Here is a 16,509-nt window from a genome sequence, read left to right on the forward strand (position 1 = left end):
AGAACTTAGTGGAGGCAGCAAAGTTGGCATAGCCATGTCTCCATACAATTGGAGTTTGCTCTACATACGTTGGGTGTTGATGATGGGACTGCCCACCTTTTGTGGATCAGTGAAGATGGGAAGCTCTAACCCAGCTTTGAAACAGCTCATTTCAGAAGGGCTTCTGGAAAGGTAATTGTGTATGCATTATGCATGGGGTGACGGGACGTATTTCTCATCTCCAGCCTGCCACGGAGCCTTGCTCTGTTCTGTCACCCTAAATTGCTCTCTGCGCAAACAGAAAATAAATGCACAAGCCTCTCCGATAAGTGTGTCAACAGCCTTTTCTGGGGAACATCAAAAAGCACCAGAAACCAGAGAAAAACATAGAAGAAGGGTAAAGGCTTTGCTTGCGAGGAAAGTGAAGAACTGGCCATTGTCCAAAGGCAGAACAGGTGCTTTGCATGCAGAAGGTCCCAAGTCCAACCTTAATGTCTTCAGGGTGGGCTGTCAGAAACCCTGGAGAGCCACTGCTATTATTATTTATTAATTAAATTTGTATACCGCCCTTCATCCGTAGAGCTCAAGGCAGTTTACAACAAAGCAATGCAAGATTTTTTAAAAAACACAAAATTCACAATAAAAAACCAGGAATGAAAACAAACCAATAACCCATCCTTCCCCTAGTCAAAACAGCAGAGAGGAAAATAGCCACCATACTCATGAATAGCCAATAATTTTTCTAATCTTCTAAAGTACATCTCGCCCTCAGTTTTCCACCTGTGCAATGGACATAATAGGGAAAGGACACCACAAAATGGGAGAGCATCTTCCTTGCATTCAGAAGATCCCAGGCTCAATTCCTGTCATCTCGAGATGCAACTTGGAAAGAGCTCCTGCCTAAAATAGTGGATAACTGCTGCCATTCAGTGTAGACAATACTAAGGTAGATGGACCAATGGTCTGACCTGCTACAAGGTAGCTTCCTACGTCCCTAAGGCTCTTCTTGAAAGGTACAAGACTTAAGGAGCCAGTGTGGTGCACTGGTTTGAGTGTCGGACTAGGACCTGGGAGACCAGGGTTCAAATCCCCATTCAGCCATGAAGCTCACTGGGTGACCTTTGGCGGTCACTTCCTCTCATAGTGACCTACTTCACATGGTTGTTGTGTGGATTCCATGAGGCAGGGGAGAACCATGGACACCCCCTTGAGCTCCTTGGATAATGTTGTTGTTTAGTTGTGTCCAACTCTTCGTGACCCCATGGACCAGAGCATGCCAGGCCCTCCTGTCTTCCACTGCCTCCCGCAGTTTGGTTAAACTCATGCTGGTAGCTTTGAGAACACTATCCAACCATCTCGTCCTCTGTCGTCCCCTTCTCCTTGTGCCCTCCATCTTCCCCAACATCAGGGTCTTTTCCAGGGAGTTTTCTCTTCTGAGAAGAAGAGGCCAAAGTATTGGAGCCTCAGCTTCAGGATCTGGCCTTCCAGTGAGCACTCAGGGCTGATTTCCTTCAGAATGGATAGGTTTGATCTTCTTGCAGTCCATGGGACTCTCAAGAGTCTCCTCCAGCTCCATAATTCACCCTCGGATAATAGGTTAGGATATAAATACAGTAAATAAATATAAACAAACAAACAAACAAGGCATAGTGTTTGGCTCTTCCTTTGCAGCCCGACACTCATTTTAAAATATATGTCACCAACTAGCACAGCTTTCCATATGCTAAAAGCCTGTTTTAATTTATCTCTATCCAAAATTGGCAAGTAATTGAGTTTGGGTATGGCCCATAACACGCTTAGTAGTCCTGTTATCAGGATACCTTTCTCTCCCCTTTTTTTTCTTTTGCATTCTGCGGTATCTTTGATCCTCACCTTCATTCACTCATTTTGCCCTCATTAATTCATTGTCTTTTTTGATGCCACGAATTAACAGTTGCTTTTCGGGGGGCAAAGGGGGAAAGGAATCTTCAGAAATGCCAGTTAGCGTTCCAGCTGCCTGAGAAATTCACTTAATGAGTAGTGAAAATCACAGTGGGTGGCATGCAAAAGGAGATGAAACAAAACCAAGAGTACAAGAATCCCAGACTTAGCAGAGCAAAAAGGACAGTGGGGTGGCAAGAAAGGTTTCCTATAATAATTAACTCAAATGTGCTAAAAATTACTTTCCCTACTGGAGCAGTATCCAGAACTATCTACCATTTTTCTCCTTCCTCATTTTCAATCTGCTTTGCATACTTGGTTTTGCAAAGAATGCTCACCATGGGTTCATCAGGCATGCAGAGAAAGGGGAATTTTTTTAAAAACGCCATTTATAATTGCAATTACATTTCTTAAGATCTTCCACAGAAACCCCTGCTCCAAATACCCTCTTTAGTAGGGGTGCATGAGAAGTGTTCTTTTTCCTGCCAAGATGCCTCAGGGGTTTATAGGGTCTTAAGAGAGAGGTAGTACCTCTGATAAGGGGACACATTGTGCTCCTTCTGGGGTAGGTTGTCCACCTTTGATCCGCAACCTGCACTCAGCTCTCATCTGTGGCTCCTAGAAGCTCTCAGTATGTCACAGTGGCCATATTGGTAAAACCTATTGGTGTTTCACGAATTTCTGACTAGTTGCAGGACCTTAGCCAGACCTAGCAGAGCAAACGCAGAATCCACAGAAGCAATTGGCAACTTGGCTGCAGATAGGATAGACGAAGCAGGAACCAGGAACTTGTAGTTAGGTGTTTATTATATACAGTGGACTATTTACAGGAACAGAACACGGATCTTTTGCTAGCTCTCTCTAACACGACTCACAACTCCTATACTCACTGACACACTGAACCACTGAACTCTCGAACGAACACATTCCAGTTAGTAGGCCATTAATTATCACTCCCTTGAGAGAGCTTGACCAATCAGGGAGCAGTCTCCATTTCTCTGTTATCACCAGGCAGACTTACTCCTTCAGATTGCCTTCTGGCTGTCTGCCAAATCTTAATTGACTCTGTGTGAGTAGCTGCACGTACACAGTTTCCCAACAGGCCACACCTTGGGAACGGATTCTAATGGCCAGTTAAACCAGGTGAGGGGAGCTGATGGGTCTCAAACCCTCAGTAAGTTAGGGACTTCCCCTGCACCTAAACACAGGCTCCAGCAGATTGCGTGAACAAGACCAATAGTGGATCCTGTCAGGAGCTCAGCCTACACTCGAGTAGGACCCTGGTAGAGACACATGCCCGACTGGCATGTTCTCTCCCTCCTGGTCAATCGTTTGGGAGCTTCAAAAGCTTTCTTCAGCCCGAACATAACAGCGACCAATGCCAACTGACACCGGCACACTTAGGGATGCGCAGAGTGTTCGCAGTTTGCTTAACAGACCTCAGCAACTCAGCATTTGGGCTAATCTACTTTATTTACATATAAACACACACGGAGCACTGCAACACGGCTCCCTCTCTCTCTAGCATCAGACAGCAAAGAGAAAAAGAACAAAGGACAATAGTCCCACTTCACGGAACACAGTAACACAAACATCCTGTTTCCGTCACTTCCCACTCTGTGGAGTCAAAACATACACCGTCATGTGAAAGACAACAATCCCATGACTGCAATCATGGAGCAGGAATTCTAACGGGTCCAACAGTCAAGAAGGCAGTTTCTGCATGTGCTGTAGAGGGAAGTGAGAGGCAGATGGGGCTCGTCCACCAGGGTCGCCTATCAGTAATAACTGTTGCTTCTTCTGTGTAGTCATTCCATAGCATAAATCTTTGGGTACGTGGCGTACAGTATAGTGGGCAGCACAAAGGACCAAGCTGTTTCTATGGTTTCTCACAAGTTTTCTCGACAAGGGTGCTGGTGAGGACCTTTGCAGTTTCTCATAGTATTATGCATTCAGTGGTCTGTGTTTGCCTGAGCTTGAGTCTGGGCCGTGGGTAGGCAAACTAAGGCCCAGGGGCCGGATCTGTCGCCTTCTCAATCCGGCCCACGGGAGGTCCAGGAATCAGTGTGGTTTTTACATGAGTAGAATGTTTCCTTTTATTTAAAATGCATCTCTGGGTTATTTGTGGGGCCTGCCTGGTGTTTTTACATGAGTAGAATGTGTGCTTTTATTTTAAATGCATCTCTGGGTTATTTGTGGGGCACAGGAATTTGTTCTTCCCCCAAAAAACAAAATAGTCCAGCCCCCCACTAGGTTTGAGGGACAGTGGACCGGCCCCCTGCTGAAAAAGTTTGCTGACCCTTGGTCTGGACTAAGGATTCTGAGCCCCTGTGTTCTGATTTGATACATAATATCCAATCGCAGAACATTTCAGGATTTGGGTCTCTGCCATTGGCCCTTAAACTCTGAGTCATGATTCGCAGCTTGGAAGTTTAGACAGCCAATCACGATGGGAGTGGGAGTGGCCCAGGCCTTCAAAAATATATATAAGCAGTTGCTTTGCCCCTGTTGTCTAGTTCTATTTGTTTCATAAAGGTTCTTGCTGTTATAACTGTGTCTTGCCTCATGGGAAGCCACCTACAATTCACATAGAATCATAGAATTTGTAAAGTTTGAAGGGACCACAAGGGTCATCTAGTTCAACCCGCTACAATGCAGGAATCATTGGCCCGGTGTGGGGCTCAAACCTATGACTGTGCATTTTCTTATGTTCTTATCCAAAACAGCATTCCACCCTACTCTCTCCCTCTCTCCATGTGCACACACAGAGACTGAGATTGAGATTAGATAGATAGGCTTTGTATTTACTGCACTTCACTGTTGGGAAAGAGAAAGAGATAAAATCCACCATGAAAACAGCTAGTTTTGGTTTCTGCTACGCATATCAACATGGAAAATAAATTTGGGGAATGGAATTTCTTCTGTCCTCTCAGCGGGCATATGTGACTGATCGAGTTTTGGAAGATAAGGTACTAGCGTGGTGAGAACCGATTCAAGTTGAAAATTAGCCGTATTCATTTCATACGTTGACTGTGTCATTCATCTGTATGAAGTGTACTTGGACAGCCACCTATAAGAAGATCCTTCCTACATCAGACCCAAAGGCCCATCTGGTCCAACATCCTATTCTCACAAAGCCAGTTCTCTCCCCACTTGTGTTCCCCACAGCTGATAGTCAGAGGGGCATGCAGTCCCTGACACTGGAGGTCCTACCCAGCTGTCAAAGCTAGAAATCATCAATAGCCTTATCTTCTACAGTGTGGTATAGTGTAGCCCTGGCTGACTCACTGGATACAGTGCAAGCTTTTTATTCTTATTATTTTATTTTTTATTTTTGCAGATTTAACAACGGAAGGGAGGGGAAGAAGAAGAAGAAAATAAAAATAGTGTATGACTAATAATATCATCAGTACATGCACCCTACATATATAGCCAGGGCAGCGAGGTCCTCAGACCATTACGTAACAGATGGTGGGCAAAGTCTCTTAGCAACAAGAAAGGCTTGCAAAGTCCACTTTTGGTGTCCTCCCATTAACTCTCCCATACTACAGGAACATAATTTAAAAGCACGGTACATGAACACCTGCAATTATCAAGGATTGTGATGATACAAAACTGATGTGGATAGCAACTTCAGGCAGTGCATGGTTAAACTATGGCCCTCATGGCCACCAACTTGAATGGCTTTTTTTTTTTTTTTAAGGATTAGACAACTCCATGGGGCATAAGACTATGGATTGCTATTATCCATGATGGCTATGCTCTTGCCTCCATGGGTAAGTAGGCAAACAAACCCCTGTGTTGCAAAGAGAACGTCAGCAATGTCTAGGCAACACTATGACCATATACATACATAACAGACAATCTTTATAGAATTCCTTCAAACCATAACAAGTAAAAAATGAAATCTTTAGTCTCAAAGTCTTTAAAAATCTTTAAATGAAGATGGGGTATTTACTCTTTTTCATTACTCTTTGTATTATAGATTATGAGTTTTGTAAAGTGATATGTCATGCAGGTCATCGTCTGTAAAAAAAATATATTTTCAGTTTATAAAGCAATTCCACATCCTCCCACCACGCTGATGAAGAATTCTATGAAACAGTAGCCAATATCTAGAATCACTGTTCAGCGTTGGACATCATATTTGCTGAATACACAAAGCTTCACAGCTTGTCTTTCATCATACAAAGTCTGGTACCTCGCTTCATTTAAAGATTTTCAGAGACTTTGAGACTAAAGATTTCATTTTGTACTTGTTATGGATTGAAGGAATTAACACCTATCTGTATTGGGCAGGGCTTTCCTACAGGTGATTGAGCGGGTGGTTGCTGAACAACTCCAAGCACGCCTGGAGGAAACGGACCATTTGGATCCCTTCCAATCGGGATTCAGGCCTCACCATGGGACTGAAACTGCCTTGGTTGCGCTGGTTGATGATCTCCGGCGGGCTAGGGACAAAGGTGAGAGCTGTTTCCTAGTTCTGCTGGATCTCTCAGCGGCCTTTGACACCATCGACCATAACATCCTTCTGGACCGTCTAGAGGGGCTGGGAGCTGGGGGCACTGTCATACAGTGGTTCCGCTCCTTCCTCCTGGGCCGTGTCCAGAAAGTGGTGGTGGTGGGGGGTGAGTGTTCAGACCCCTGGGCTCTCACTTGTGGGGTGCCTCAGGGTTCTGTCCTCTCCCCCATGCTTTTAAATATCTATATGAAGCCGCTGGGAGAGATCATCAGGGGGTTTGGACTGGGTGTTCATCAGTATGCAGATGACACCCAGCTCTACCTCTCCTTTAAATCAGAACCAGTGAAGACGGTGAAGGTCCTGTGTGAGTGCCTGGAGGCGGTTGGAGGTTGGATGGCGGCTAACAGATTGAGGCTGAATCCTGACAAGACAGAAGTACTGTTTTTGGGGGACAGGAGGCGGGCAGGTGTGGAGGATTCCCTGGTCCTGAATGGGGTAACTGTGCCCCTGAAGGACCAGGTGCGCAGCCTGGGAGTCATTTTGGACTCACACAGGGACGCGGACTTATAAAAAATATTGGGGGGGCCCGGGAAAGCTCATGAATAATAAATAAGCTCATGAATATGCAAATAAAGTGGCGCCGCCTCCTCGTGAGCGAATAGGGGAGAGCGTGCTGCGCCTATTAATCAGCTCCAAAGGAAATTGGGTGGAGCTTTTGCTCGGGAGGGAGGGCAGGAGGCATGCAGCCCGCCCCTCCCTGTGCATTTTGGGCTGGGGGAGGGGCGGCGATGGCGCTCTGCTGGAGGGGCGCCGGAGATTATTGGGGGGGCGGAGCCCCCCCAAACGAATTTTTGAGGGGGCTCGGGCCCCCTCAAGCCCCATGGAGTCGGCGCCTATGGACTCACAGCTGTCCATGGAGGCGCAGGTTAACTCTGTGTCCAGGGCAGCTGTCTACCAGCTCCACCTGGTACGCAGGCTAAGACCCTACCTCCCCGCGGACTGTCTCGCCAGAGTGGTGCATGCTCTAGTTATCTCACGCTTGGACTACTGCAACGCGCTCTACGTGGGGCTACCTTTGAAGGTGACCCGGAAACTGCAATTAATCCAGAATGCGGCAGCTAGACTAGTGACTGGGAGTGGCCGCCGGGACCACATAACACCGGTTCTGAGAGATCTGCACTGGCTCCCAGTATGTTTCCGAGCACGATTCAAAGTGTTGGTGCTGACCTTTAAAGCCCTAAACGGCCTCGGTCCTGTATACCTGAAGGAGCGTCTCCACCCCCATCGTTCAGCCCGGACACTGAGATCCAGCACCGAGGGCCTTCTGGCGGTTCCCTCATTGCGAGAAGTGAGGCTACAGGGAACCAGAGGGCCTTCTCGGTAGTGGCGCCCGCCCTGTGGAACGCCCTCCCATCAGATGTCAAAGAGATAAAGAATTACCTGACATTCAGAAGACATCTTAAGGCAGCCCTGTTCAGGGAAGTTTTTAATATGTAATGCTGTACTGTTTTTAACACTGATTGGGAGCTGCCCAGAGTAGCTGGGGAGACTCAGCCAGATGGGCGGGGTATAAATAATAAATAATAATAATAATAATAATAATAATAATAATAATAATAATTACATGAATGCCATGGAGTCCAATATAAAGGTAAAGGGACCCCTGATCATTAGGTCCAGTCGTGGACGACTCTGGGGTTGCGGTGCTCATCTCGCTTTACTGGCCAGCATGACTAAGCCACTTCTGGAAAACCAGAGCAGCACACAGAAACGCCGATTACCTTCCCACCGGAGCGGTACCTATTTATCTACTTGCACTTTGTGCTTTCAAACTGCTAGGTTGGCAGGAGCAGGGACTGAGCAACGGGAGCTCACCTCGTTGCGGGGATTTGAACCGCCGACCTTCTGATTGGCAAGCCCTAGGCTCTGTGGTTTAACCCACAGCGCCACCTGTGTCCAATATATTTGAGTCCAATATACTCAAAACTAATTCTAGCTTTCTCCCCATCCTCCTCCCTCTTGAGTTCTGCAAGGAAAAGACTGACAGAGAGGAGGAGGGAGAGAAAGCTGACATCTATTGCCACCTCCCTCCCAGACTGGCTGGAAGTAAGGAGGTAAGTGGGAGCCAGCTGTGGGCATGCTAAATTTGGCATTGCCGCGCCCCATCAGATGACTTCTCCCTTCCCTGGGACATCAAAACTACCTCTTCTAAACACCTCATGCCACCATGGCTGCCCTATTGCTTGCAAATCACTGGTGGAGGTTAACTTCCATCAATTTTGCTTTCTCCCCCCCCCCCACCCCCAGTATAGCCTCAGGCAAGACATTTCACCTTCCAAAATGTCTGTAAAACAAGGCTTGCAACACTGACAGCTGTCACAGGAGCCTTGTTGTGATCCATGTTTGTACAGGGCTCTGAACCCATGGCGTGCGGTCGAGCTTTGATATGTAAGCGTCCAGGAGGACTCCTTCGCAGGAGCGGTGATGTAATCGACTTTCTTGCAAACTGGGCTGCGCTTTCTAAGAGACACTGATGAAGATTTATTTAAGAGGATTTGGTCGCTAGCTTTGCATATCCAGAAAAAGGCCAAACAAGTGAAAGCCGAAGCCAGATAACTCAGCTTAATATTAGCACACTTTAAACAAAACAAAACAAAACAAAAACACCATAGTTAGGCAGCTTAGACTAGAACGCCAGTTAATTTCAATTTCATCTGCTATTTTGTTTGCTATTCACACACATGGAACAGCGATCGTTTTAGGCATTTTCAGACTTAGAAAGCTTCCAAATAGCAACACAGGAGAGCAATTTTTTTTGTTGTAGTTGCAGGGACAATAGTACTAAGAGCTATACCAGTGCTAAGACCTTTTCTGTGGGAATTGGACATAACCTAGTCTCAAATGCTGGCATGTTAACAAAATTAATTGTCCTCTTGTCACCCTCTTTTCAAAAAGTGGACCTTTTTTTAATTAAAAAAACCTATCCTAAAAGCAATTCTTGAAATATTTTTCAATGCAACGCAAGTAAAACTCCCATAGGGTAGCAAAGCATGGAAAGAAATATTATTTGTATGTTTCACAAGCAAAGGGTTACGTATGGAGGGGAGGAGAACAGCAGCTCAGTGACAGAGCCGCTGCTTTGTAAGCAGATGGTCCTGGGTTCAATCTCCCTCCTCTCTCCAGGTAAAGCTGGGAATGTCCCTGCCTGAAAATCTGGACAGCAGCTGCCAGTCTGTGGAGACAATGCCAAGCTAGCCAGACCAGTATTCTGCCTGTGTTCAGGGTAGTTTCCTATGTTCCCTACACCTGCCTAAAGGTGACACAATTAAGAGACTAAGTCCAGGCACAAAACTACCTGCCTGCAAAACTGAAGTCTGACATAACTCCAGCACTTAATGTTTTTTCACTGTCACTTTCTCACTCAACAAGGAGTAAGAAGCTGTAAGCAGCAGAAATCTGCACCTGGGCCCAAATTTCAGAGGCTGGTTTGAACTAAGCTTCCCGTTCTCCGGTTACAAGTGTCTAGCAATTATTTATTGCCTTTGCATCTCACGTTTCCCCCCCCCCCAAGGAGTTCAAGGTAGAATATATGTTTCTCCTCAACACCCCCAGATTTAAACCTCACAACAACCCTGTGAAGTAGGTCAGGCAGAGACTGGTCCAAGGCTACCCAAGAGTCAAGAGGGGATTTGAATTGGTCTTCCCAATTCTGGTGTGACCAGCTATCCACTACTCCACACTAGATCTTATAGTCAGATATAGCAGTCTTTAAGGGGGGCGGTGTCTCGAGTTTCTTCTCTGCTTCTTGCCATGGCAGATTAGCACAGTTGCTATTGAGGAATTTATCATAAATCTGTGTGCCACAAATGGGATGCATCTGCTGCAAGTAAACTCCTTTTAAGTTTGGGGTGCACATACCGTATTTTTCGCTCTATAAGACGCACTTTTCCCCTCCTAAAAAGTAAGGGGAAATGTGTGTGCGTCTTATGAAGCGAATGCAGGCGGGAGGCTCTGCTCAGTGCTCCCTTTAAAGAGCCGTGTGGGGCGTGTGTGCGGCTCTTGGGGGTTTTTCCCTGAGGAAAAGCCCCCCAAAGCTGCACACACACTCCGCGCACTCTTTAAGGGAGTGCGGCTCTTGGGGGAGCCTTAGCCATGCACAGCCTCTCCCGGGAAGGAGATGAAGGCTCCCCTTGCCCAGGAGAGGCTGCACACGGCTATCCCATAAGCCAGCGATCCCGCTGGCTGTCCTGGCTTCTGGGATTCAGAATATTTTTTTTCTTTCCCTCTTCCAAAAACTAGGTGCGTCTTATGGTCTGGTGCGTCTTATAGAGCGAAAAATACGGTAAGTACCTTGCTACTTTATCAGTTTAAGTGGCAAATTTGTATGTGGCAGCTTGTTAATGAGACCAATATCAATAGAGTTTGTGCATTGATAGCCATGCAACAGCATTCAAATCCCATGCTCCTGGGTGCATACAAAGGGTGCTGGTTTGGTGAGTGTGGTGTCATGTTCTCAGTCCACCCACACAGTTCCGGGCTGTCACTATGTTCAGGTGGGATCCAGTCCCCTGGCAGCAAATTCAGGTTTGCGAACTCAAAGATCATTGGGAGGCCTTGCGCGACAACCCCTCTTCCTCCAAAGTTTACAGTAAGGAAAGCCATGGGGAAATGGTTTGGAACCATGTTGACTAACCTCCCCGGAAACAAATCAGAACGAATGCTCCTTAAACAGCCAACATCGTCAAATCTCCCCACAAATCAAACAGAATGAATGCTCAATAAACAGGTTGCTCCCTTGGAAACCTGTCGTTTATGAATCTGTTTATTACAAGTGTTTATAATCCACCTTTGGCTCAAAGGTCCTAGGAAGGTAAATGCATAGGCATTGAAAACCAACAACTGGCAATAATGATAAGCTAGACTAAACACAACATTCATCAAATTGCAGTGGAAACGCACTAAAAAACATAGGCGGCAGCAGCTAAATGAGGCAGTCCCAGACTCTCCATCTCCTGGTACTCCTCAAAGGCTTGGGTAAAGAGTTGCATCTTTCACCCACTGGTGAAATGAAAGCAGCAGTGTTGGAGCATGATATACCTCTGACAAAAGGTCATTCCACAGGTGTGGAGCAACCACAGAGAACACACTCCCACAGCCCCCTCCAGCACAGTCCTCACTAGGTGCGGTGACTACCAAAAGGGCTTCTTCTGTAGATCTGAAAGCATGAGCGCAGCAAAGGATGCATTCAGCCAATGGGCGAGCTGCTACGTACACTTACAGCATAACAGAATTCATTCATACAAATGTAAATCAGTTATTTGCAACAGAAGCATTCGTACGCTGTAGGCATCAGGTCTGGTTTTATAGGAACGCTGGCTTTTAAAGCGCAGGAGAGCCAGCAAAGAAAAAACAATGTGCAAGCAAAGCAGGCTTATAGCAAGGGCGGGGGCGGGGGAGAGAGAGAAAGAGACTGGATTAGACATCATATATATATATAGAGGCAGGGGCGTGAGTGGTCTGCGAGCCGCCAATGCAACAGCAATGTTGAAACTAGTTGATGGCTTGTGTTGTCTGCTTTAAAAAACAAAACAGAATCCCCATGAGGTCTGCTTATATATATATTTCATTTATAAAAGCAAAGGTCCCATACTCAGGAGTCAATGCATAAACATTCTGGCCTCTGAACGTAAGAAGTGCTTGCCAGAGCACAGTGAGGTCAACCTAGTCCAGTATTCCTTGCAAGCCTGTGGTGCCCATTTGCCTGTTGCAGAAAGAACAAGGTAGTCCTTTGTGGCATCTGAAAGATTCGTGGTGGCAGAAGCTTTCATGGATTAGAGCCCACTCTGTCAGGTGCCCACCCTGTCTCTGCTTGCTAAGGTACCCTTGTGGCCCTAGTCCAGAGCAACATGGAGTGACATGGGAGCTGCAGTTCAACAGAGCGCCCATGTTGGCTACCTCTAGCCAAACACAGTGGCAGGTGGTGCAGTTGGGCAATGACACTCACCTGACCTCAAGGCAGGCCATTTGCTCCTGCATACCAGGCAGAGAGTGGGACGGACAAGGCAGAGAGGGCTGGTTGGTGCTGCAGAAATGCCAGGGGTTCTGCCAGTGAGTTTGCACAGCGCTGGCCTCCTTGCAACCTCACCTCTTCCACTCTCCCTCCTGGTAAGCAGCAGTGACTTGACTTCTTTAAAACTGCTGCCTGGTGTGTCTGCAGCCAACTTCATAAGCAATTTGATTCCTGTTTAATGTCTGTACAATACCTGTCAGGTTCCACGTGAAATACAGGTGTGCTTTTATTTAACTTTTTTAATGGGTAACCTCGCTGAACACATTTGCTTAGGCACTGGGGTGTGAGAACTGATCTGCAAGAAGCAAACTGAGATAAGGGCATGGGGGACTGCTCCTGATCTTGTTCCCTAGCAACTTGCTCTCAGAGGTAGACTGCCCCTGAATCTACGGCTCAAGTGGGGGATCTTTTCACACAGAGGGACCCACTCCCATCTTGGCAACCTTCCGTTGGGGAGCAGGGGCAGAGGCGAAAGTGAGTGCAGCAGCAAATGTAAATGTTATCTTCATACAGTAGGCTGGTTCCTAAACAGACCTCTCTATCCTCCATCCAGGTGAACAAAAGGCATTGCCCGAGTTCAAGGACACATTCCAGCCAGGTAAAACCACTCAAGAAGGACATGAAGAAGGACTAGTGAATTTTGCAGACTGGGGAGAGTCCCACTGCTGTCAAGCAACCCAGAACTGCCTCAATAGTGCAGATGAATTGCTGGGGCCGACAGCTCATTCCCTCAGACCACTGGAAAAATGCTCAGCACAGAGCTTAGTGTTGAACCAGCAAAGTCCCAGTTCACCCCTACATTGTTCTAAGGTTGCAACCCTACACCCACTTCCCCACTGAACTTGGTGGGAATTAACTTCTGAATAGACATGGTTTAGGATGGCGCTGTGGGTTAAACCACAGAGCCTAGAACTTGCCGATCAGAAGCTCGGTGGTTCAAATCCCCACGATGGGGTGAGCTCCCGTTGCTTGGTCCCTGCTCCTGCCAACCTAGCAGTTTGAAAGCACGTCAAAGTGCAAGTAGATAAATAGGTACCACTCCAGTGGGAAGGTAAACGGTGTTTCTGTGCGCTGCTCTGGTTCGCCAGAAGTGGCTTAGTCATGCTGGCCACATGACTGTACGCCGGCTCCCTCAGCCAATAAAGCGAGTTGAGCGCCGCAACCCCAGAGTCGGCCACGACTGGTCCTAATGATCAGGGGTCCCTTTACGTTTACCTACAACTGCACTGTTAACTCTCAAGGCATTAGCAGTCTTTCTTGAATCAGGTCGTTATCTTGTATCCCAGTCCCTGCAATACACTATTGTTGTGTCCAAGAAAACATACAGCTAGTCACCTTCTTGCCTTGGAAGTGGAGACCCATAGTGGAGTCCCAACAGTCAAGAGGAGGGTGGTTTCTGCATGTGCTGTAGAGGGAAGTGAGGGGCAAATGGGGCTCATCCACCTGAGAAGGCAGTCCATTTAGAAGGAAAACTCTGGTCCTAAACCTGTGCTGCCTTGCCAGACATCTTCAGGAGAAGAAATGGCAAAGGAGTAAACCCTACAACAAATCGGAAGTGGAGTTCCTAAAGCAGCTGGATGGCACCTTGTACGCAACTCCTGCAAGCCAAGCTGGTGCCAAACATATCGCTCTGCTTTCCTTTGGACCACATAAGCGAGGCCAGGGGGTGGGGTCTTGTTGTCTGGGCAGCCCAGGACCTCCACACACCCTGCCCAGGCTTGCACCCCAGGAAGGTCACTTTGGCGCTGCTAACATAGTGGTTTGACTTCACCCCTCGAGGCACACTCCATTCCTCTCGAGACAGACAGATGCCAACATCCATCACCAGCTTTCATGGCATAGTAAAGGCTAAAGAATTAGGAAAGGAGGATGCAAGACCATGTGAAAAGGATCCTGGTCATATTCCTTAGGGCTCCTCGTATTAAACATTGAAACAGACCATTGATCCATCTCGTTCAATATTGTCTACTGGCAGCTGTTCTCCAGAGTTCCAGACAGGAACATTCCCAGCTCTACTTGGAGCTACTGAGCTACAGTCTTTCTCACTTCGGTTGTGAAAGGTACAAATAATATTTTAATCTTATTCAGACTGGACTTTGTGATGTGATTTTTAAAAGCCAATCAATATTTATTTATTGATGGTTGGCAGCGGCTATCCAGGAACTGTGACATGCGTCTATCTACCTGGAGAAACCAAGGACCTGAACCTGGGACTTTCTGCACGCAAATCAGATGTTTTACCTCTGAGCTACAGCCCTTTCGCTTGGGTGCGCCGCCTCGCCTCTTTTCCCACCTGCTCACCCAGCGCTAAGCGGGCATTAGAATCCGAAGTGGAAAGGTGGCCCCGGGGAAAACCCTCTTCCGTCGCCTACCCACTTGGCGCAAGGAGGACAATAGTGCGAATCTCCTGGTTCAGTGCAATACAGAGCAAGAGGGGAAGGGGCGAAAGAAAGAAAGAAAGAAAGAAAGAAAGAAAGAAAGAAAGAAAGAAAGAAAGAAAGAAAGAAAGAAAGAAAGAAAGAAAGAAAGAAAGAAAGAAAGAAAGAAAGAAAGAAAGAAAGAAAGAAAGAAAGACATTGCCTTTCACAAACGCAACAATACATTCTCTCCCGGTTAAGCAATCCCCAAAGCTGCAATTCTGCACGCTTTTGAGTTGGGGAGTGGGAGTGAAGTCCCATTGAATTAGGAGGGGCTTTCCCATTAAAATCAAGACCCTCTGAACTGAGAGGGGCTTCCTCCCGACCAAAACGCGCAAAAAGGATCGGGGCTGCCTAGCTCGGCTGCTGGCAGTGGAGAGAAAGAGGGAGCGAGAGCGAGGGCAAGATGCCTCCCCAGCCAAACTCGTCTCGTCATTCATTCTTTGCTGCTCGCCTCCCCTCGCTCGCTCCCTCCCATCACCCTGTCCTGAAAGAACCCCAGGCAGCCAAGGCAGCCGCCGATGCCTCCACCAGCTCCCATCCACCCCCCTGGAACAATCCGGCTAGGACTAAAAGGCGGAGGACCAGCTCCCCCCCCCCCTCTCTCTAGGACAATGAGAAGGAGAGCGTTCTTTATAGGACCGCTAAAAAAAGAGGCGCAGAGGCGAGCAAAACCCCTCCAGATCTCTTCCCTTCCTTCGCCCCCTCCTTTCCCTCTATATGCCCCTCCAGGATCTTCTTGGCTATGGATTTCATTTCATTGATTATTATTACGATCCTTTTCTTCCTGAGCGCAGATCAGGCAGCCGCGCGCGCACATATACACAGGCTCCTCGGAACTAATTGAGAACCAGCATCCCTGTGGAAGGAAGAATGGAGCTACTCACCTATTGGGGGGGGGGGGAGCCCAGCCAGCTGAATGAGCCCAGGCAGGAAGGATGGTCCTGATCTCTTATCTCCCTTCTCGCAGGGAAGCCTCACCTAAGGTGCATTTCATATTTAAAAGCACCGGCCATAAAGAGACAGAAGCGCGCGCGCACGCACAGAGAGAGAGAGAGAGAGAGCTCGGCTTTCTTTTCTGCCTCTCCTTCCCTCCCTCCCTCCTTCCACTCACTCTCTCTGTCTACTGATAAGCTCCCCTCTGTCACTTACCAGCCACTGCCTCTATAGTCATGCAAAAAGAACGCCTCCCGGCGCCCTGCCCACCTGCATGACGTCATGGAAGGGCTGTCAGTCACCGGGCAGCCACCTGCTGTTAGCTCAGGCTGGTTGCAACCGCAGCTGCGCCCCCACCCCGTCCCCGGTTGGAGGCAGGGAAGTGGGAGGGAGGAGGGAGGAGGGAGGGAAGACAGGAGCTGGTTCAAGGGTGCAAGAACAGTGAGAGGCTCTTATGTGCAAGGGGGGGGGGCAGAAGAAATGAGAAGTCTACCAGCTGTGTAGTTCCCTGCTCAGATGGAAATTTGGGCACATCAGCAGCAAAATTTGGAGATGGTATCTACTTCCTTCTGTGTGTGTGTGTGTGTGTGTGTGTGATGAGGTAAGAGAAGCTTAATGCTGAAAGCTGAACAGGTTGGAACAGAAGGAGAACCCTGCTGGACAAGTGGCCAACTAGTCCAGAATCCTGTTCCCAATACATTTTGGCATCTGAGGCAGACCACAAA

The 16,509-nt window shown here is 47.7% G+C and overlaps 1 protein-coding gene across 2 annotated transcripts in view; it reads right to left on the reverse strand.

The window, feature by feature from the left end:
* The window catches only part of MAPK4 (mitogen-activated protein kinase 4), a 90,222-nt gene extending 74,240 nt beyond the window's left edge, over positions 1-15,982 (reverse strand). Inside the window, exon 1 of one of the 2 annotated variants that reach the window (XM_081929783.1) lies at positions 15,736-15,982. The gene's annotated coding sequence lies outside the window, so the exon portion shown is untranslated. Of the gene's footprint in view, positions 1-15,731 lie in introns of both variants that reach the window. The other variant, XM_081929784.1, reaches the window with a different exon arrangement.
* Positions 15,983-16,509: the final 527 nt, after the last annotated feature.

This window comes from Podarcis melisellensis (assembly GCF_964234715.1).
Source record: "Podarcis melisellensis genome assembly, chromosome: 11".
NCBI lineage: Eukaryota > Metazoa > Chordata > Lepidosauria > Squamata > Lacertidae > Podarcis > Podarcis melisellensis.